General features: G+C 46.6%; 1 protein-coding gene and 1 long non-coding RNA gene across 2 annotated transcripts in view; one reads left to right on the top strand and one right to left on the bottom strand.

Moving 5' to 3' along the window:
- LOC116424463 (uncharacterized) overlaps positions 1 to 19,749 on the bottom strand; it is a 216,139-nt gene that overhangs the window by 28,398 nt on the left and 167,992 nt on the right. The gene's annotated exons all lie outside the window — the stretch shown is intronic.
- The window catches only part of knockout (Stork-head domain-containing protein knockout), a 173,809-nt gene continuing 165,804 nt past the window's right edge, over positions 11,745 to 19,749 (top strand). Inside the window, exon 1 of the mRNA XM_031970861.2 lies at positions 11,745 to 12,184. The gene's annotated coding sequence lies outside the window, so the exon portion shown is untranslated. The remainder of the gene's footprint in view (positions 12,185 to 19,749) is intronic.

Raw genomic sequence — 19,749 nt, 5'->3', positions numbered from 1 at the left:
CGCGCGGCGGTTTAGAAAGCGGCCGATGAACGTGCAATACGTAGCAGAGCCGAGAGCTTTCCTGCTGGCTGCAGATCCACCGAATCTGACAGACAGAACCGTGACCGAGCTTCCGAAGGATTTACCGGGCGAACGCGTCCACCTCGCGGACGCCGACCGGCCGGGGAAATTGAGGGATAGAGTTTGCCATACGGCTAGCTCGGGGCTACGGTTTATTAAGACATTCGCGGTCGCTGATGTATAATTATGGTTCTTTTGATTATAATAATGGCGCTTCTAATGATAGTGTTTAGACGTTTCGGACGTAAATTTCTGGCGTTCCGTAGGTTAATTGGAGATTTTATGGACTCGCGGTTCTCAAAGGAGCAGCATAACAAAAAGTCCGAATAGAATCAGTATGGATTCAGACGCGTTCCGGGGGGAGATTCTAGCGCGATGAAAGGACTGGAATTCACGGGATTAGCGTTCCTTTTCCGTTGTATAAGAATGCAAAGAGTGGCGGTATTTATCGGACAATCCGTTTCTTCGTAAATCAGACGGGATCTCGTTAAAAGTTGACGTAATTATCGGTATAGGGATCAGGTGAAATACACGGGACATCCTGATAGAAGAATAACAGAAATAGAAAGTCCGCGAGGACCTCCTTTTTTACTGTTTGCGCAGATATAGAAATCAGTGATCTCGAAACACTAAATATTCCGTGAAAGTAACATCTCAGCGACGTCCGCGGGAGCGCGAACGGAAAAATTGTGCCTTTGAGCAAAGAAACCAGAAGCACGAAAGTAAAAGAACGGAGTTTCTAACGAACCGTTGCCAGGCGAAAGAAAACGTTCGGCACACCGGAAATGCTACTCAAGTACGCGGCCTTGATCAGAGGAAGACAGTGATTTCCTGCTCTGGCTTGTCTCTAGAGGTTCTCCGTGCGACTGGCTCGTTTTGTTTGGAAAGGAAAGCGTGATTTAGAGAAAAGGATCTTCCGCCGCGGATCTTGTCGCGAAATACCGGGCGAACGTGCGTGCTTTCCAAGTCGCCATAAATTCCACGACCCCCCCTTTGCGAACTCTATCGACACTGCACTCTCAATATTCCACGTTGCAACTTTTAGAAATCGCGTCGTCGGAGATCAAAATCGAACGATGAACCTCACGTCGGAGAATTGATTAAAAATTCACTGTTTAAATATGGAAAATCTGTTTCGAGAATTATTATTAGAAAAGTTTATTATTGCGTTAAACGTGTCGTGTCACGTTTAGCTAACGTGAATCGAGTGTAATGAATATTCCTAATTTTTACCTTCAAACACTGATTCATTCTTTGTTATTTATAGAAAAGCGGATAGTTCAGTTAATTAACGAGTGATAAGCTCGGTTTGGTAACGAGGCCGGAATATTTATGCGAAATGAGTTACCAAGTTGAGCCACGAGGAAAAGCCACGCGCGTATTTAACAGTACAAGTCCCGTAGCTGAGTAAGAAAATGAAGAAACCAGTACCCTCTTTGCCACGGAGTCGAATTAAGCTTACCCAAGATGCACGGGCAACTCCCTTTATTATGCAAAAATTTCTCTTAATTATGGACCTCTCAATAATGATCCGGGAATGTTGATTGCGAATATCTCGAATCGTATCAACGAGGATATTTCGGGGACACGAAGCGTACAGAAACCTTTTACCAGCATTCCGTTAAAGAAAGGTTACCAGCGAGTGAAGGCATTTGAGAGGAACCGAACCTGAATTTTTGTAATTGATACATCTTAAACCTTTCGGCTGTAAGTAACCACCGTGCGCCTGCTTTCAGGTACTTTTAAAGTTATATAACGAGCCAGTGCCTGTTGCATTGACACTGATTTGGAAATTGCTTCCAGGTCTGGGTTAGGTGGAGAAAAACAATGACTATTTTAAGAATCATAACGAGGAGCTTTCCTTTAAGAACCGCGCCATTTCGTTCTACCGGGTTTCAAAATGGCTTCCTGGTTAATTACACTCGAAGTTCTTGTTACCCTTCGCTAAACGTGACTTAGTAACTTTTTACCTAACACCATGTATGGGTCACGGTGTTGCGAACGTAACAATGTACAGGGTGTCCCGAGAAGAATATTCAACATCTAAAAAATGATTCTTAGGAATCTATTATTATTAATTACGTTCCTATTCGAATAGTTCAATCTTTCATACCACTGACAACGAACCGAGTAGACAATCATTTTCCTATTCGATTATTTAAGACACCGACTGTCTAACAAGCTCTTGTTCCACGTTTGACAGTTTCCTACTAACAAAGCCTTCATTTTAATTCCGTTTCCTATTTACTTATACTTATTCGCGGTGGATAGATAAATAACGTGGCTTTCCCTTGCCCGCGTCCGTTGATTTATAGAAATGTCAATTTATATTCTACTCGTCGCGGTTATGTGCACCAGTTTAAAAGGGCTCGGCGTGCGTGCACCGGGAAGTCGTGGGCCGCCATTCGTCGCATCGACGTCGCAGGCGCAGAAGGAAGCATTTTAAAAGAACCGTTCAGGCAACTATGACTGCTAATGACCATACGCGAGCTCCGCGACCAGGCCCCCTTTTCTCGATGCGATTAGCTCACAGTTTCTCTTTCCGGTCGACCCCTTTCCCGTCGATTTCCTGCGGCACCTGCGTCTGTCCACGCCAAATAAGCCGAATAAGGCCGCCGCGCATACCCATCTGTGTATCGGACTCTCCGCGAGCCTTCCCGAGCGGGGAAAAAATACCGAACGGAGTTTTAATTCGACGACAGTGAGATTCGCTCCGGACTTAGGTGAATTATCCATGCTATATGTCCCCGATCTTCTCTGTCCAGCGTCCCGTTTCTTCCCTCTTCCGCGGAGAAGATTGGTAAACGGAACGCCAGTCGCGCGATGGCACAGTTCCATCGATTTTCGACCGAAAGTTAACGAGTTCGCGACAAAACGCGGGATAAGCATACTCCTGAGGCTCGACACTTTTGTATCCGACGTAAAGAAAATTCAGTTACTTTCACGTGTGCTTGTATAAACTGTAACGCGTGGCGCTACGTGTTGACAGTTCACCGCCTTCTTGAATTGCATTTGCATTTTAGAAAGATAATCCAGTGTATTTAATAAAGTTTTATAAACACGTAGATCGCTATTGGCAAACGCTGGTCGGGAACGTGTAAACTGTCAGGTAGTACATACCTCTGTCTTTTAAAAAGTATATCATTGATTAACCTGATTCTAAGGGAAGAAAATAGAACAGCGTATTAAAACTTGTTATTCAGACAGTGATATATGTACAAATGTTATTGCACGCGAGAATTCAATGCTAATGTCTGAGTGAAAATATCCAGGAACGTCGAAGGTAAATGAAACTACAGATAGTAGGACAGACAAATGATGAAAATATTAACATTTTCTTCGAAAGTATACAAGAATGATTCACACAAGGTCCGAGTTCCGAGTGCGCTTGATACCAGCAGAGGACGCTCACGTGGAAATAAATCGTTACGGATTCCGGGGCATAATTCGTCGGAATAATAACCATTGCGGTAAACCCATTTCACGAGTAATGACGCTAAATAAGAGGACTAAGATCTACGAATAAAGTAAAATGATGAAGCGCGGAGTCGCGCGTACGCTGTTAACCGCGTAACGGTACCACAATCGAAACCATTCAATTTCTCAATGAAAAGCTTATCACATTCTTTTCCGTGGCCCGGTAATCGTATCGACCAGTCATTCCAGTTCCGCGCGGCGTCGCGCGTACATTATCGAGGCGAAACGTATCTATATCCGAGAACCTGAAAGAAGGCTATCCAAGGACATCGACGGATTTTTCGAAAACCGGAACCGTAAACTTTTTGCCCGCCGCTAGGAATGCAGCGGCCTCGGGACCGGTGATATGTCTTCCCCGAGTTCTAGGCGAACCGCGTTTTAAGTTTTCAGAGACGCGAATAGGTTTATAGCTGTCATTATCACTGCGCAGAATTATTGCCAGCCGTAATGACACGGTGTCACGCAACGTCGCCTCGCATTTTTCAGGAGCCCGTTACGGTTGAGTTCGCTTCGACCGAGAAAAACAAAATATTTCATGCATAATATATATTATTATTACCATCATCCCCATTACGGATAATTCAGCGATAGAGAAACATTTTACACGTGGTTCATTATGCGTTTATTAGAAATTTGCATAGCGAAGTACCTTTCTGTATTAGTCCCTCCGTGGATTCGGATTCCAGTGTGTAGAATCTTAAATTCGCTTCCTTGGAGAACTTCGGAAGGTTTCGATAGAAAATTCCTCGTACAAGAGAGCAGGAATAAAACCATAATTATTGAACCAAACGAAACCAACGGGTTCACCGTCGCGGCCACAACTGCGTTTGCCTTTCCGGTCTTTCACCTTTCAAGTTACATCGAAAACGTAATGCATCATTCCACTAGCATTTAGCGAAAGATGAAAGTAAGATAAACCACTTAAGACGTTGCGCGTAAAAAGTGCTCGTACGTCAAAACCGGCAAAATTTTAGTGGTCGCGCAGACTTGTTCGGACGACGCGTCGATGTCGGAGCAAAGGGACTGGGCTGTTCTTTCAATACTACGAACAGAATTTATGGAAAATCTTTGTTAAAAGCGCAGCTTCGAGGTTATTATAGATTCAATTAACACGATATATCTTACTGATCGATCTATCGATTGCTGAAGTATTAAAGTACTATAGATAAACTTCTGTTATCCAACGATTTCAAAAAATACGTAAAAAATTCGGAGTACTCCGAAGTTTCAAAGAGATCTGCAATTATTCACTGGCACGCGTGGTAAATCATAGTCTTGTACACGCACGCGTCTCGATTCCTCGAGCACTGCGCGAGAAGTCCGAAATCGTGTCAAGATCGTGATAACGAGTAGGGCAAACCTTCCAACCTGGCGTCGTAAAATTCACCGTGTGAATCGGTTCGCGTTCACGCGGCAATTTAGCCTAATTGACCAAGTGAACACGAGCAGTTTGCGGGAAACTATTGTGGCGATGATTATTTTGGCGTAGAGGAACGAAGTTTCTTAAGTGAAATTAAACATTATTTTAATTTCAGCATCTCTAATTATCGCTAGGAATATTATAAAAATTAGTTGCAGTTGCTGATAGACTGCAAAACAATCTGGAGTGCTAAGGGAAATACCCAACACTTTCCGACGAGATATAGACGACATTGTTCGAAGCTAATTTAACGATGATTCACGCGTGAATTAAGCAACGAAGCTATTTCATTTAAATATTTCACGCAGCAATACAAAGTTCAATTTAAAGTACGAAATATTCAACTTCATAGTTTCGTTATATTAAATCAACTGGTGACTGAGAGTCACCACTCGAGTGCAAAGGGTTAATAATCGGACAACGGAACATTTTACGCTTCGCTGTCATCTTACATCGCAGTCGCGGCGTAAACGCAGCCTCTTCGAGAACGCATCCGTAATTTCTCGGAACCACCGGACGGTCGTGGTTTTACGTTAATTGCGTCGACCGATCGGGGGAGTAAAGCGTCGTTCGCGGAACCTCGTCCGCCGCTCGGCGAGAAACCGTAAATCCGCGTGAAAGGGGGAGAACCGCGTTTTTCTCCGCGGAAAAGCCTGTTACGCAACCGGACCCGTCGTCGTCCCGTCGTCCAAAGAAACCAGCGCGGCACGTCGAACGGCCGTAATCACGCGACAAATAATGATAGCCGGGGCGAAGCGTGCACGCGACCGAAAATTCCTCTCCTTTTCTAATCGCGGCGGATTAACGACACCGGCGAACGGCGCGGCACGCAGAAACGAAAGTGTCGATTCGAATCGCGTACGACGTCCGTTACGCGCTCGCGGAAATGTTTATGCGGGGTGTCCCGGGCTTAATTACTTCGCCGCTGAAACCGATCGGGGTTTAAGCTGGCTGCAAATGCGTCTGGTTTTGAAATTGCGACTTTATGTAACATACGATGTTGATCGAAACGAGCGGTTTCGGTGTTTACGCACGATTTTTGGGTAAAGAAGTGCGCGTGCGAGAAGGGTTTCTAATGAAACGTAATTTATACTAACACTAGATTCACGGACGTGTATTTTACCGTTTATTCTATTGTTCCTAGAAAACTACGCGTTCGTCTATATAAATCGCGAAAATTGCTTAAAAGTATCGCAGTGCGTATTCGCGTAATTATACGAATAATCGACTTTTACCAAATAAATCGACATACCAAATTCACGGATTAAATCTAGCGTTAATCGAAAGGAAAAGGTTCACTTATGTAAACTTATGTAAACTTTACTAATGTAATATACTTTAAACAGTGACCACTAAATATATTATTAAGATACCAACATCGAAGAAGACGAACAAGAGGAAGAACGTCGTGATATTTGCTCGGCCACGAATGCAACATTGTGATCGATATTTTTCGATCAATCCTCTCCATCTCATTCCATGGAGTCGTCATCCTGACTCGGCACAAGGACAGTGCATACAATCGGCCGGCTTTATACGCCGCCTGAAGGTGTCCAGAGCGTTGAAGACGTTCCCGAGGCGGCTATCAGCGCGGCTATCAAGCTGAACTTTCTTGTCGGAGGTGTAGAGCTCGCGCAGGCGATCGACCCTGTCGGCGTATAATGGCACCGACCTAAATCCCATTGTCAACGGTGTGTTCGAGCGCCGCTCCTCCGCGAGTACAACCCCGTCGCCGGAACGAGTTAAAAGATAGCAACAGCGGAGCGAGAGGATACAACACGGCCTAGGTACAACGGACGCCGAAGAAAACACTTGTTCACCCATTGTTCGCCGATGGCACCTCGCTGAGGCGAGGATCGGCTATCATCCGATGGATAACGTGGTGTAGGAGCCACGAAGGTCGCTCTTAAAGCGGGGCCGCGGCTCGTGACGCGTGTCACCGGACGTTCGAACGCGATTATGCTCGGCCGTTTTGTCAGCCGCGAAAATAGACGCGTGAATGGGCGGCCTGAAAAAAGCCGGCGCCATCGGTGACTCGGAACACGCGCTGCATTCTTTATGCGACGGAAACGAGAGAAAAAAGGGAGGTTTTCTGTCGGCATTAATGGACCCCTCGGACGTGTTTGGAAATGATGCTGAGAGAACAGTTAATATATGTGCGGGGATTGTGTTGGTTTGGCTATGGTTCTCTTTGCTTCTATGCTGCTCGTGTGTTTCTTTGAATAAATGTCCTTTGATAATTGCGAGGAATATCGTATTAATTTTTGTTGGTTAGTTGTGTCACGGTTGCAGGAGTCTATACGTGAAATTGAATTTTTCACTGATTTGGAGTGTCGTTAATAATTTATGTCTTCAATGTAATGTACTGGAGTTCTGTTTTTCTTTGGTTCCTTTTCGTCAGGAGGAATGGTAATATATAATTGGTGACATTTGATTTTCGTCTGTAAAGCCACTTCACTGCACGCGTTACGCAATCTCGCGAACGCTCTTTTATTCTTCATCTCTTTTCTTCGGTCTCCCATTGTGTCTGGTTTGAAGGCTTCGAAGAAAAATGGGGAATCTTTGACAGCAAGGCCGTTGTTTTCGACGCCAGATGACGTCGATGTTTTTCTCTTCGACGAGGACATGTCTGTAGTTATGTGCGTGCGTTAAGTACGCTTTGCGACATAGTTCTGTGCTTATTTTTATGCCTGATTCACAGGTAGGCTTGGCGATGATTTATTTCGCACGTTCGAACCTAGCGCGTTTCTGTCTCTTGTTACCGAAAGGTCGTGCTTCAAGCTATTCACTTTTAACTAAGACGTCTTGCAAATTTAGTTTGCTTTTAAATTGCGGAAAGTTGTGAGCAATCTAGTTTTATAGCTTTTATTGTACAAGAAAGTAATAATTATACTCCTTGCTGATAGGTATTCTAGGTCTAACTTTTAAATGTCAAATTTAAAATTTAAAATTTTAAATGTTATATTCCAAATTTTGAAATGTTGAGATATCATGCACAAAGATTACACGGTCTCAATATCTCTACTTTCACACGGAATCAATAAACAGATAATATGCTCTTATCGTCATCACTCGATACCGTCGTCACCGGCGTCACGATCGATGATTACAAAACAAACAGTATCTACATTACGAACGTCCGCGCGGTGACAGCCCGATGAATAGTGAATAATCTCTCCCTCTCTCTCGAGAAAAAAAGAGAGGAACGCCTCTTAAACGTGTCGCGATGAAGATGGCCGCGCGATTTCGCAACCCGGTTAAAAATCCAATGAAGACCGTTCCGACTAACGGATCATCGGCTCGGAACGGGTTCTCATTTTTGGCTCGAATTACTATTAATGCCAATTAGCGGCCGTTATCGACGGTGGACGGTCAAGTGTGACGAAACAGCGCAAGCGGGAGATGAAGAAAGAGAGAAAAAAAAAATGGAAGAAAATGAAAAAAGGAACAGAAAGAAAACGGACTCGTCGCAGCGTTCGCCGATCCTGGCAGCGTTAATTGGCCGAGCTCGCAGCGGGAACGCTGCCGATATTTACGCAAACGACTCCATTCTTGGCGGACGATTATTAGCGAATTTCTTGCCGATCTTGCAACCCATAAATCTTGCACGTCGCGTTCAATTACTTCTGTCATGCCTCAACGTCCGCCGATGGGTTCCCGGCGTATCGATAACTCGCAACAACGTAGCCGATACACCGCGTTACGAGGTGTCAATTCGGTTAAAACGAATTACGCGTCGAAACTCGAACGCCACGTGCTCGTGACGCTGGTTTTTGCAGCCGCGACCGGGATTAAGAGAAACGCGGGCGTCCAGAAGAATGTGCGACGGATCGAAATCGATATCAGCGGTTTGGCAGCCGTAAACTTGTGCAAGGAATAATTGCTCGATCCACGGCTTGACGGCTCTCCGTTCGTTTCGCAGGGGTTTCGTTGTACTCTAACTACTGAAAGATAATCCCGTAGGAAGAATAATAGTAACATTAAGAACGCGAGCAGTTTGAATTTGGATACTACCGATAGTAGTCTGTTAGTCTCTTTTTTGTCGAAACAGAAAGAATTCACGAGACAGCGTTACTATCAGTGTCAACCCAATGATTCCTAGTCGTTGAAGATCTGTGAATACTCTTTCTTTGTTTCATTTGAACGGTAAAATGATTTTGAATTTTTAAATTGTCACGTACAGGTAAGAGTCAATGCTAATAATGAAGGAATAAAAATCGCAAAGAATGTTAACGTTTGAACAGTTACTCGGAATTATAGGAACGGACGGAAGAACGAATTATAGTCACTGTAGATTTCGATTGTCGGGAAATTAATGATCGAAGAAGTTAATCTTAAAGCGCTTCATTCTTTTTCGTTAGAAGGTCTCTGTAATTGAAAATAAGGTAATTGCTTCCGGTTAATGAAGCTTCGGGGGAGACCTGATTTTGGTTTACGGGATCATCAACCGACTTAATGAATAATTGCGGAGGATGCTGAAAGCCCCCTCTTTTCCACGGCTGAGATTGTTGTGACGCCGAATGCCGGCCTACATTAATTTCATACACCAATCCACGCTTCGACCATAAATGGACCGTCGTGATTCAGCCGGTCTGGTTTTCGGGCATCGCAGAACTTGCACGGTTCCTCTTCCCATTCCCGACTTCTCCGGGACGGCTGACTTTCTCACCGAGCGATCTCCTACATTTTTTGTCCATTCATACCGGTGTCCCCGAAAATTATCGAAAGCGTGACAAGACGATGCTCCGTTCGTCGATATTAAGTGAAACGCCCCGCCGTTTAAACTTTTCGGATCGTCTCAGCACGGGTTCCGCTGCAAATTCTCTGTTACGCCATTGTTAACTAATTCATTTCTACGATATCGACATTCACAATTTCTAAAAATGATTCTCAAAACTGTTTCCGGATACTACAACGTTCCATCTTCCAATCATTCCCATAGAACGCCATTCTATAGGATTAACGAACATTAAAAGTTTATCGTGGTTTATTAAGCAACATTTTGAATACCTGTCCGGACGGCGGTATGCGCACAAATCTTCGTCAAAACTTAAAGAAGCCGGCCTATGAATTAAACAAGCATGGGAACTCTGACGATTTTACAGTTACGCAAATACCGTGTACCGTATAATCGCATATCACCTCGACAAAGTAGTCGTCAATTAACTATACATCGACGAAACTGTGTCAACAATTAATTAATAATGTTAGTATCGCGGGGAACAGCTACTAAAGAGGACGGTTAAGGAATGGAGGCGCAACGCGATGAAAAACGTTCGTTTCTAACGAGCAAACAGCGAACCCTATCACGGATCGGCAACAACCGATCCCCGCCTCTTATCTAACCGTTAATTATAAGCGATCCGGTCGTAAACAGGCGGCAAAAAACTTTAATTTTCATTTCAGCTCACCGTTAACGCGTGCTATCCGCGGTGTTCCATTATCGGTTGCGCATTGTTTATTCGTCGTTATTCAGCCGGCGCGTGCATTTCTGACGAGCCAGAGGAGTTTTCGGACACGTAACGCCGACAGTGTTACTCAATTATTCAGCCGGAGGACTGTTATCCCGGGCCGAGTCATATATTACGTAAATGTGTCCGCGTGTTTCGACCGCGCGAGAGGCACCGAGTTCACGGCTAAGCCTGAAAAATCGACGAGAAATCGCGACGGCGGTATGCGCCGTTTGATTTATCCTCTTTATCGCGTCTAACGGTCGCCACGTCCACCGCAACTGGTCACATTATTATTAACAATTAATTATCCGTTTAAAAGGTACGGGCTCGTCGCGACCGGCTACGTTCGGTTTCCTTTTTGCCCGTGGAAAACATCCTACCGCGTTGGAATTAGCATACGAGTCCGTTTCGCTTCCAGGATGGAACGGGTTACCTGATTGCAAAACCTCCGATCGTTTTATTGCCGACGCGATAAGTGCATTCGTTGCACCGCGAATCCACTTCAAAGCACATCGATATTTCTTTCCGCGATACGATCTACTTCGGACGCGGTCGAACAGTGTCCATTCCGTACAAGTTTACGGGAAAAAATTGGACAAGTCAATTAATAATTCTCTGTTCTATCGCGTTCTTAACACATTGTTCACCGTACAACCGATTCATATTACCAGTTAGCCTTGCTACGAAATTAAAGAGTGAAATTCTTAATATTGAAACGCTAAACCGCGACTGATTAATTCGCGCAGGCATTCAGCGAATACTGTCTTGACGCAATAGGCAACACTTTTGCATAACTATTCTACACCTTGTTACACAGGGTTAATAAAACAGACATCGGACGGTTCGAAACGGAACGTTTCTAGTTCCTACTTCCAACATTAGCGGATTCACCGACCAATTCCCGTTCTGCGTGAAAATCTGGGAAAACGTAATCTAGCAGCGAGAAAGTTAAATTTAATCTGTTCGATCGTCCCTCACTGTCAACATCGTCCAAAGGACAATACGTTTCAAATTCCATGAAAAACGGGCATGAAAACCGTGGAGAACAGCTCGCCGGACACGTCCCACCTGCGCAATATCACCGCGACATCAATCATCCCGTGCGCGATCGGTTGACTTTCTCATTTCCGAAAAGTCGCCGCGTCCGCTGGTTTCCGGTCGACGTTGCGCGCCGGGAACCGCAAACGTCGGCGATCGGTTCGACGGCAAATCCCGCGTGGCGTCGTCCGTGAAACTGAAAAGCACGGTCCGCGATTTAGTGGCGCGTGTAAACGCGACCGGTGGCGCTGACGCTTGGAATTCGCGAGCACGCGACAACGACCAAAAGGTACAAACGAATGGGGAAGCTCGCTCGAGCGTGGAGACACGAGCCTCGGGCCAAGTCAACGCACTCCGATTAAATAAACGCAACACAGGCCGGATCTATGTACACGGTGTGTACCAAACAATCCGTTCTTGCGTAAGAACCGCCGCGCCGCGCCGCGTCGCGGATCGATTCGGCTCGAGTCGCGTATAGTTGACAGGAGCCGTATTGCGAAATCACGGTCGCGCCGCTCGATCGTGCTCGTTTCATTGTTAATTATTCGCCGGCCGAGATTGCATCTCCCGCTTAATTGCTTGTTCCTCGCCGCTTCTTGGACACGTGAGCCCCGGCCTCGTCATGTTCGACAAATGCGTCCGGTGAGCGGCGAATCAGCGGGACGGCGATCTCGCGCGGAAAGAGACTGTTTAGCTGGGAAAACGGATCGCCGGCGCTGTGCAGCACGAGAATCAGGTAAATTATCTTAATCCTCCCGCGGTCCTGCGTCTGGACAGACTGGAGGTTCGATTTATTCCAACAGTTGTGGGTTTTATCAATTTAAGCTAGTTATCCATGATATTATGATACCACGTATACGTTCCATTTCAGCGTTTCTCCAATGTCCTCGAATGAACTAGTGGATTGGAAGTGTACACACGCGTCGAACCATGGTTAAATCGAGTGACCTCGTTACAAACGCAACTACTACTCGCCTCTCGCGTTAGTTTCGTCAGCCTTAGGCTTAAAAGTGCACAAGGGCGAGGGTACTTTCCCACTCACGCTAGGAACGCCTCGGTTTTCGACGCATTATCGACTGCAATAACGGAGTGAACTGTAGAAAATTCTGATCTTTCGTTACGTCTCACTTCATCGCATTTGTCTTCGTTTCCTTCCTTTGTTACCGCCGCGCCAATAATGCGTCATTCGGGGTGGTCCGAGTGTCGGGAGCGGACGAGTCCCCTCGCCTCTGTGCACGTTTAGCTTGTAATAGCACATAACTTCAAAGCGAAAAGTTCCAATGATCGATTCCCGTACGAACGAAATCCTTCCCGAACGCCGAACAAGACGCTGATTCCCTCACGCGAGGTCTACACGGTACACAAAACCATTTAACAAGGTAAACACGCGCGAACCCCTCCTCGCGCTCAGCTTAACGATAATAGATTTCGCCACGGCGTTCCTAGCACCGTTTATTTATTAACTTCACGCAACCGGCGTATCGCGGCGTGTTAAAGGATAAATTTACCGTGGCCGTTCATCGCGGCGAGCAACTTTTTACCGTCTAATTTGCTAAACGCCTCGGATATCGTAGCCCGAAGTGCGAAATGGTTCGTCTTTCGCTTCGCCCTTTCTCAATCTGCACGGGCGATTTACCGGCGCCGAGAACGGCACGTCCGCTGACATCCTCCCCGCCGCGAGACCATAGATCGCTCATTAAACGCGCGTCGGATTATTATAATAATTATGTAAATATCCTTGTTATCCTTGGACGGGGGCTGTAGGGCGCTCGGCGATCGCGCGTATTACGGCGCCGGTTAAGGAAGCCGTCCCGTACGAGACTTTCGTTGATAATTAAAGTACCGTGGAAGTCCGTGACGCTGGAAATGGTAATTTATCTCCTCGTTTCTGTATCATCGGGACGCCGGCCACGCCGGTTTACCCCCCGGTTGCTTTTTCTACGATCGTGACATTAATCACCGGTCTGGTCGCCACCGCGGCGCACCGCGCTGCCAGCTTCTACCTGTTGGGAAGTGAATATAAAATCTCCCCCCCCCGAGTCCTCTCGCGTCTTCATCTTCCGATTTATCAATTATTCTCCCTCCGGTTATTTTTCCCTTGGCTGTCGGTTCCCCTGTCACAACGGTTAAATCCTGCTCTAGCAAGATACACTACCAAGCGGGCGGTATTAACCCTTTGCGGGGTGAGAGAGAGAGAGAGAGAAGATTCTTTGTAATATACGAAACCTTCGGCAGATGAAGCTAAATTATACATCAGTTGCTTGAAGAATAGAAAGGCAGGAAAGGTGCTGATTTTTTGCTGTTCGAGTAGTTCAAATATTATTTGCGAGTCAGTATTCTAAATATGACGATTTCATTTGGCCGACATGTCGAAATTGGTCCGCAAAGAGTTAAAGAGTTAGGCAATATTGTTCTTTCGGTCGTTTGCTAGATTGATTTTACGATTTGTCTAGTATTTTGGTAAATCATTGGAGTATTAGTGAGCTGACTGTATGTATAAATTGGATAACGAGTTTTATATTGTTCGAGGAAGTTTGAAGAGGAACTTGAATTGGATTATCCTCGAGGAGGTAGGTGAAAGTCAAGAACTGGTTCCTCCCTTTCAAAGTAGACGTTCGCGGATACACAGAATCATCGAATAATCGAACAATCGCTGTATCACGTGAAAAACTCTTCTGTATCATTCGCCCAACTTTCTGCTTCACGCTGGAACTACCGAATCATTGAAAATTACTTCCTCATTTCTTCCTCTGTAATTATCGAAAAGATAACATACGGTTCCCTAAGAAATTACTAAAAAATTTTATTCAGTAATATCCAAACTGAATTACTCGGTCGAACTCCGAATAGCTGCACTCTTACATTTCCTACGAAGAAAATTGAAAAACGTCTACCTTCCCGACAGCTCTAATTAACCCGTTGAACACCGCACGATTCCATACAGAATACACGAAAAGGAAAAATATAATATTAAATCATTCGAATGAATTGCATTATTATTATTGCATATTCATCAAACTAATACACTCAAAATAATACAGAAATGTTTACAAGTAATCATCGTTTATTTGAACGAGCTGTAGTAATTCAATCCGATTGGGGTTCACCGGTGAGCCCCACGGCATTCAACACGTTAATCATCAAAGAATCGTCCCACATCTATCAAATTCGAGCCAACTCGTCACCCGCTGTCCCATCTCTACCCGGCGCATCCACCGACGCGTCTCGGAAACTTTTGTTCGTGCGACCCGGCGCCGGCGATCCATTTACCTCGATTTAACTAAGGAAACTTGCAACGTCTCCGCGTTTTCATTGTCGCGAACGGAACGTGTGCACGCGCGCGGGCAACGGAGGTAGCGGGGTCGCCCCGAGTAGATCCAATGAACATGCTCGCCAGGAGTAGATCCCTACTTACGAGATCGTTACGGAGATCCCCTCGCGGCGATGCGATGCGATGCGATGGTTCGTGACCCCTCTGCATAAGTCGTCCGATAAGTGGTCGCCCGTATCGAGATAGAATGCAATCGACGTCCCTCGGGTTTGTCCCAGATGCGGGGAATGCGCCGGGACCAGGAAAAGAAGGGGGGGGGGGGAGAAGGGGGCGGAGAAGAGAATAAGGAAAAGAAAAGTTTCTATTAGGAAAGCGCACGGAGGCTGCAGGCGGCTCGAACACGCGCGGACGGTTTTGCGCGAGGCTCCGCGAGTTAAGTTAACAGAGGCAACGGTATCTCGTTTGACCCCGTAACAACGCCGGGCCACTTTATGGTATACGTGCATTAGGAGCGCGTTTGAAGATTCCATCGATGCCAGGCGGAACGCAAATACTCGACGCGGGGGAACGGGACGCTGCCGACGCGGTGGGGGCGACACGTATCCGGAGGCTGTGGAAGCGTCGCCGAGGCGAGGATCGGCTCGCGGCGATGACGACACACGGCGGTGGCTTCCATACTGCGCGCGATTCGGAAGTCTAGGGTGCTTGGCACGGGGCCGGAGTATAGGGTGCATTACCGGAATCGACGGGACGAGGAGATTGACGGGAAATGTGGTTAAATTGCCGGTGTATGCGTGAATTTCGAGGTACCGCTGTTTTGCAGAAGCGAAGAGGTGATGGATTAACACGCTCGCTGTCGACGCTTATTTCGGTGACAGTCTCTTCAAATATATTTCCTTCGATCCAATAAACCTAGAGAATATTAGAAAAATGAAAGGAGTCATTGAGTTCCTAAATATAATGTTGTAGTTTATAATTTTTAATAACAATATCCATGGGATTAATTTCATTTTCATTGTGTAGCATATAGGATTACGACAAATATGTGACGCTGGGAACCTGTTAATGTGGCTTTAGAAGTTGAAACAATAACTACTTTGTGTAATAGTTTCGTCACTGCTGATTTGTAGTAATTTTATGTAATATACATAAGTTTGTCGTATAATGCATTGAAAATTGCGCTTGCTTGCAACGTGGATATGAAGTTTTGCCAAGTGGCTACAGGTTTAAAGTATAATTTTCAATTATCAGGTATACCTAGAAGCAGCGGGAGAAGTATGAAAGTAAATACCCGAGGAACTTCCAATTGCATCGTTTGTTCAATTCGTTCGAAACTCGCGAGCTCTTTTCTTAAATGAAAGTAAGTCCCTCGTGATGGCAAATTACCGTTCTTTTCTTTTAGTGAGCCCGTAGAGCCTCCAAGTTTGCGGAAACTACCCTGGAACGGCCGTAGATATCGCGGCGCACGCGAAATTCAGTCCAAGAGCCCCGGCAGTTCCGCCGTTAGATCACAGTTGGGAACAGCGGTCCTTGAAAAACGAGTGGCAGGCACGAAAACGTACAGTTACGAGTTCCCCCTCCCCGCGCAGGCGTATGCTAATTTTTCCACGGTGTCTCACCGTTTCGAGCATAGTGTCCGGTAAATAAGCCCGCGTCTAGTGGCTCGTTGTGTTCCTACGAAGTCGTTTGTTCGGCCGAACGAATTAAATTTTCCACGTTTATGGCGCGTTACACGTGTCTCGCTGCGGAACTTCCCGTGGAATTGCGCCAGAGGAACGTGTTACACGCTCTATACGCTGGAATCGTGTCCGCGTTATAGCCGAATCCGCAGTTTTCGCGGCGCTGCGAAAGAGAAGCCGCCGCGAAGACTCTCCGAAATCTGCACGAACTTTCACAATTAAGCGAACGCGAGGATATTTTACAAGATCAGGTTTGCCAATTAACGCTACTTTGTTCGTGAACTGAACTCTCCGCGATACTATCTCTCCCATCCCCGTCTACGTATAATATTGCAATTGCATCCTGCAGACTGGTAGAATGTAACTGTAACGTAACGGGAGTCGCGAATAGACGTGCCGCGCGTGTCTTCTGAATTTCCGGAAACGTCGCGTCTGCACGGAACACGGATTGCGTTATTGACTTCGAACAATGGAACAGCACGATACAATGATACGAACGTGACGCGCGATCATAGGAAGAGTATCTATACCGAAAACCTTGAAGCAGCTTTCTGAAATTCCAACTAGCGTTTATTCGATCGTAAAATTAAAACACTTTACCCACAAATTTCCCGGCGCGTTATTAAGCCGAGGAACGAGTCCGCCAAGAATAGCGATCCGCAAGACTGTAACACGGGCTGTAACTTGTCGCGGATTTAACGGCCGCTTTAGCGCCGGGTTTGCTCGGTAAATTTTTGCGCCGGGGATCCCGGTGAATCCGCAAACACCGGCGACGTCGATAAATTGTCCCTCCGACACGCAGTATCGTTCAGCGCGTGGGGTTCGTCCGTTCGACGGCGAGAAAGAAAAATTTGGCCAAACGACGTCGTCGCCACCTGAGCAAACAGCGCTGTCCTATTAATCGCCGCTCGCGGCCCCGGCATGGAAATACGAGACGGCTGAACCGCTTTCAAATATTTGAGGAATCTGTTGCGATGCTGCCAACGCCGGTGAATAATACATTATCTCTCCTCGGTAATTAAACGTCGTTCCAGAAACACGCGTGAGAAATGGGGCGCGGCGGCGGCGCGCGCGCGTGTGTTCTCCGTCGCTGAAAGCCTTATCCCCGATTGATTAAAAGCCGTGTATCTTTTCGGATATCTAAATTTCATTAGCGCCTCGCGGATGCGACCGGGCTTTCCGCCGCTCGGCGACGCGGTTTCCTCGATTCCGAACGAACAATCCCGTGGAATCCAATTAAACCGGAATGGGGTGGGAACCGCGTGTTTCCCGGACAGGCGCGCGCGCGAATCGATTCAGATTCCAGCGATCCCGATTTCACAGAGTTTCCCCGGCTCCGCCATATCCGAGGCAACAGCGCTCGCGCCGTTTTCGTTCTTTAACCGGCCTCTCGTGACCTTACGCCGAGTCGGAGCGAGAAATCGCGGGGAAGCCCCGAGGCTGGACTCTTTCATCGTGTGCCCACCTTGCGAAGTTATTCCGGGAATCGTTTGTCGTGGATCGTTTACGAATTGTTGATTTACTAAATACTCTCGTAAAATTGTTTTTACGTCCTCCCGGTTCGTTCGTACTTTTTCCCTTGAATTATGGCCCCTTAACCCCTTAACGGCGGATCCGTGGACATTGTTCGCGTGGTTTATTGTATCGTTTCCGGGGAAGTCGGCACGCTAAATACAGATCTGCCGGAGTTGGCTCGGTAAAGTGATGTTTGCAGTTTTAAAGGACGAGAGCGGTGTAGATTGTATCTTTTTATGTAGAACATGTGCTGTATCAATCGACGTCAAAGCAGATTACCAAAAAAAAGATTGAAAATTTTAGAATGTAAAAATTGAAGATCATACGTGATTTATTTGTTTATGTAAGTACCGGATCGTGTAGACTGAAAGAAATATATAAGTCGTAGCGCAGTAAGTGTATATTGTTAAAATGATTGCAGTAATGTTACCTCTGAAGGAAATAAGAAATGCCGAAGGCAATACACGTGTATACTTTGTGTACCATGACTTATTATTGTCGCGGGGAGCAACATATTTCCGTAAACCGATCATTGGTCGGGATCGCGAAATTGTATCTTCATCCTTCGCCTTAGCAATTATCCCGAGCACCGCTTCCGGTTTAAATCGCATCGCGACCCGTTCTTAGGCAGGAAATCGAGTAGTTCACATACTAATCTCGTCGAATTAAAATGCGCGGCACGCACGTAACTTCTTTTTCAGCGACGCAATGCGACGCACCGAGCCGCATTACGTTGCGACCGAATGGCAACGGATGTCAGGCAATTTTTAACGCGAGACGTGAAAGAGTCACACGAATATAGATAAATAACGAATAGACTCCGCGCAGATTCAGCGAATAATTCGTTAATCGTCTCAAAATAATATTTATCGATTCACCAAAGAGAGATCATAATTCTTTTAGCAAACCATCAAAATTCATATTCCAATTCAACAATCAATTTACATTCCCAATTCTTCGTCAGCAACAAAAACGTACCGATCAATACCAAAAATCAATCGAAGCGTCTATAACTACAACACGGATTATCGCAAATATTTAGACATCTCATCCTGCTCCTGCATTTTTAGCCTATAGCTAGCCGGCACAATGAGACGCCTATTATATATCGACATCTAGGGACCGGCGATCCGTTCCGGAGACAGTTCAAGACGGTCGCGCGCGGATTCGTAGCGGGCCAACGCGAGCCGGGCCCCGGGACCAGCCGCAGCACGGAAACAGGTTTCTGCCGGGTCACCGTCGTCGATCCCCTCCCTCCTCCGCGGCGACGATGTCATTCAGGCAAAATGGTAACCAGCTTCTCGGGGCCGGGATTTCATTGTAAATGTCAGTGGACGGCACGTAAAACGTCCCGGCGATTTGAAGGAAAGTCGTTCCCCGGTGTCCCCGGACGTGGTACCCTCCTCGTGTTTCTCCGGCCGTGCCGGGCCCCCTCGCGTCGCGGCGCATAACACGCCGGACACCCGGCCAATCGTGAAATTGCCCGCGACGCGGGACGTTTTCCGATCTTTACGCCGATAGCCGGGCAAAACAAGTGCAACGCAGCGCCGATAAGCGGACGCCCGGGTATCGCCGAGCGCGAAAGTTATAAATTCCTCCCGGGCTGCGTAGGGGATCATTTTGTTCCCTCAGGTGTCTCGCTCTTCCCTGTCTCTCCTCCTCTCTCTCTCTGTCCGCCCGTCCCCGGGTTTCCCTCTTTCTTCACCTTTCTCTCCACCCGTCCCTTTTTCTCTTTCTCTTTCTCCGGTTGAACCTCTTTTTCCGCCCGTGCCCCCGCTCCTGCCCCGCCCCACGCCGCTCCGTCGGCCACCCTGTCTACCTCCCGGCGAATACCTT

The sequence above is a fragment of the Nomia melanderi genome, chromosome 5 (assembly GCF_051020985.1).
Source record: "Nomia melanderi isolate GNS246 chromosome 5, iyNomMela1, whole genome shotgun sequence".
NCBI classification, from domain to species: Eukaryota; Metazoa; Arthropoda; class Insecta; order Hymenoptera; family Halictidae; genus Nomia; species Nomia melanderi.
Note: the sequence above shows the minus strand (reverse complement) of the source record. Positions and strands in the feature narration are given on the sequence as shown.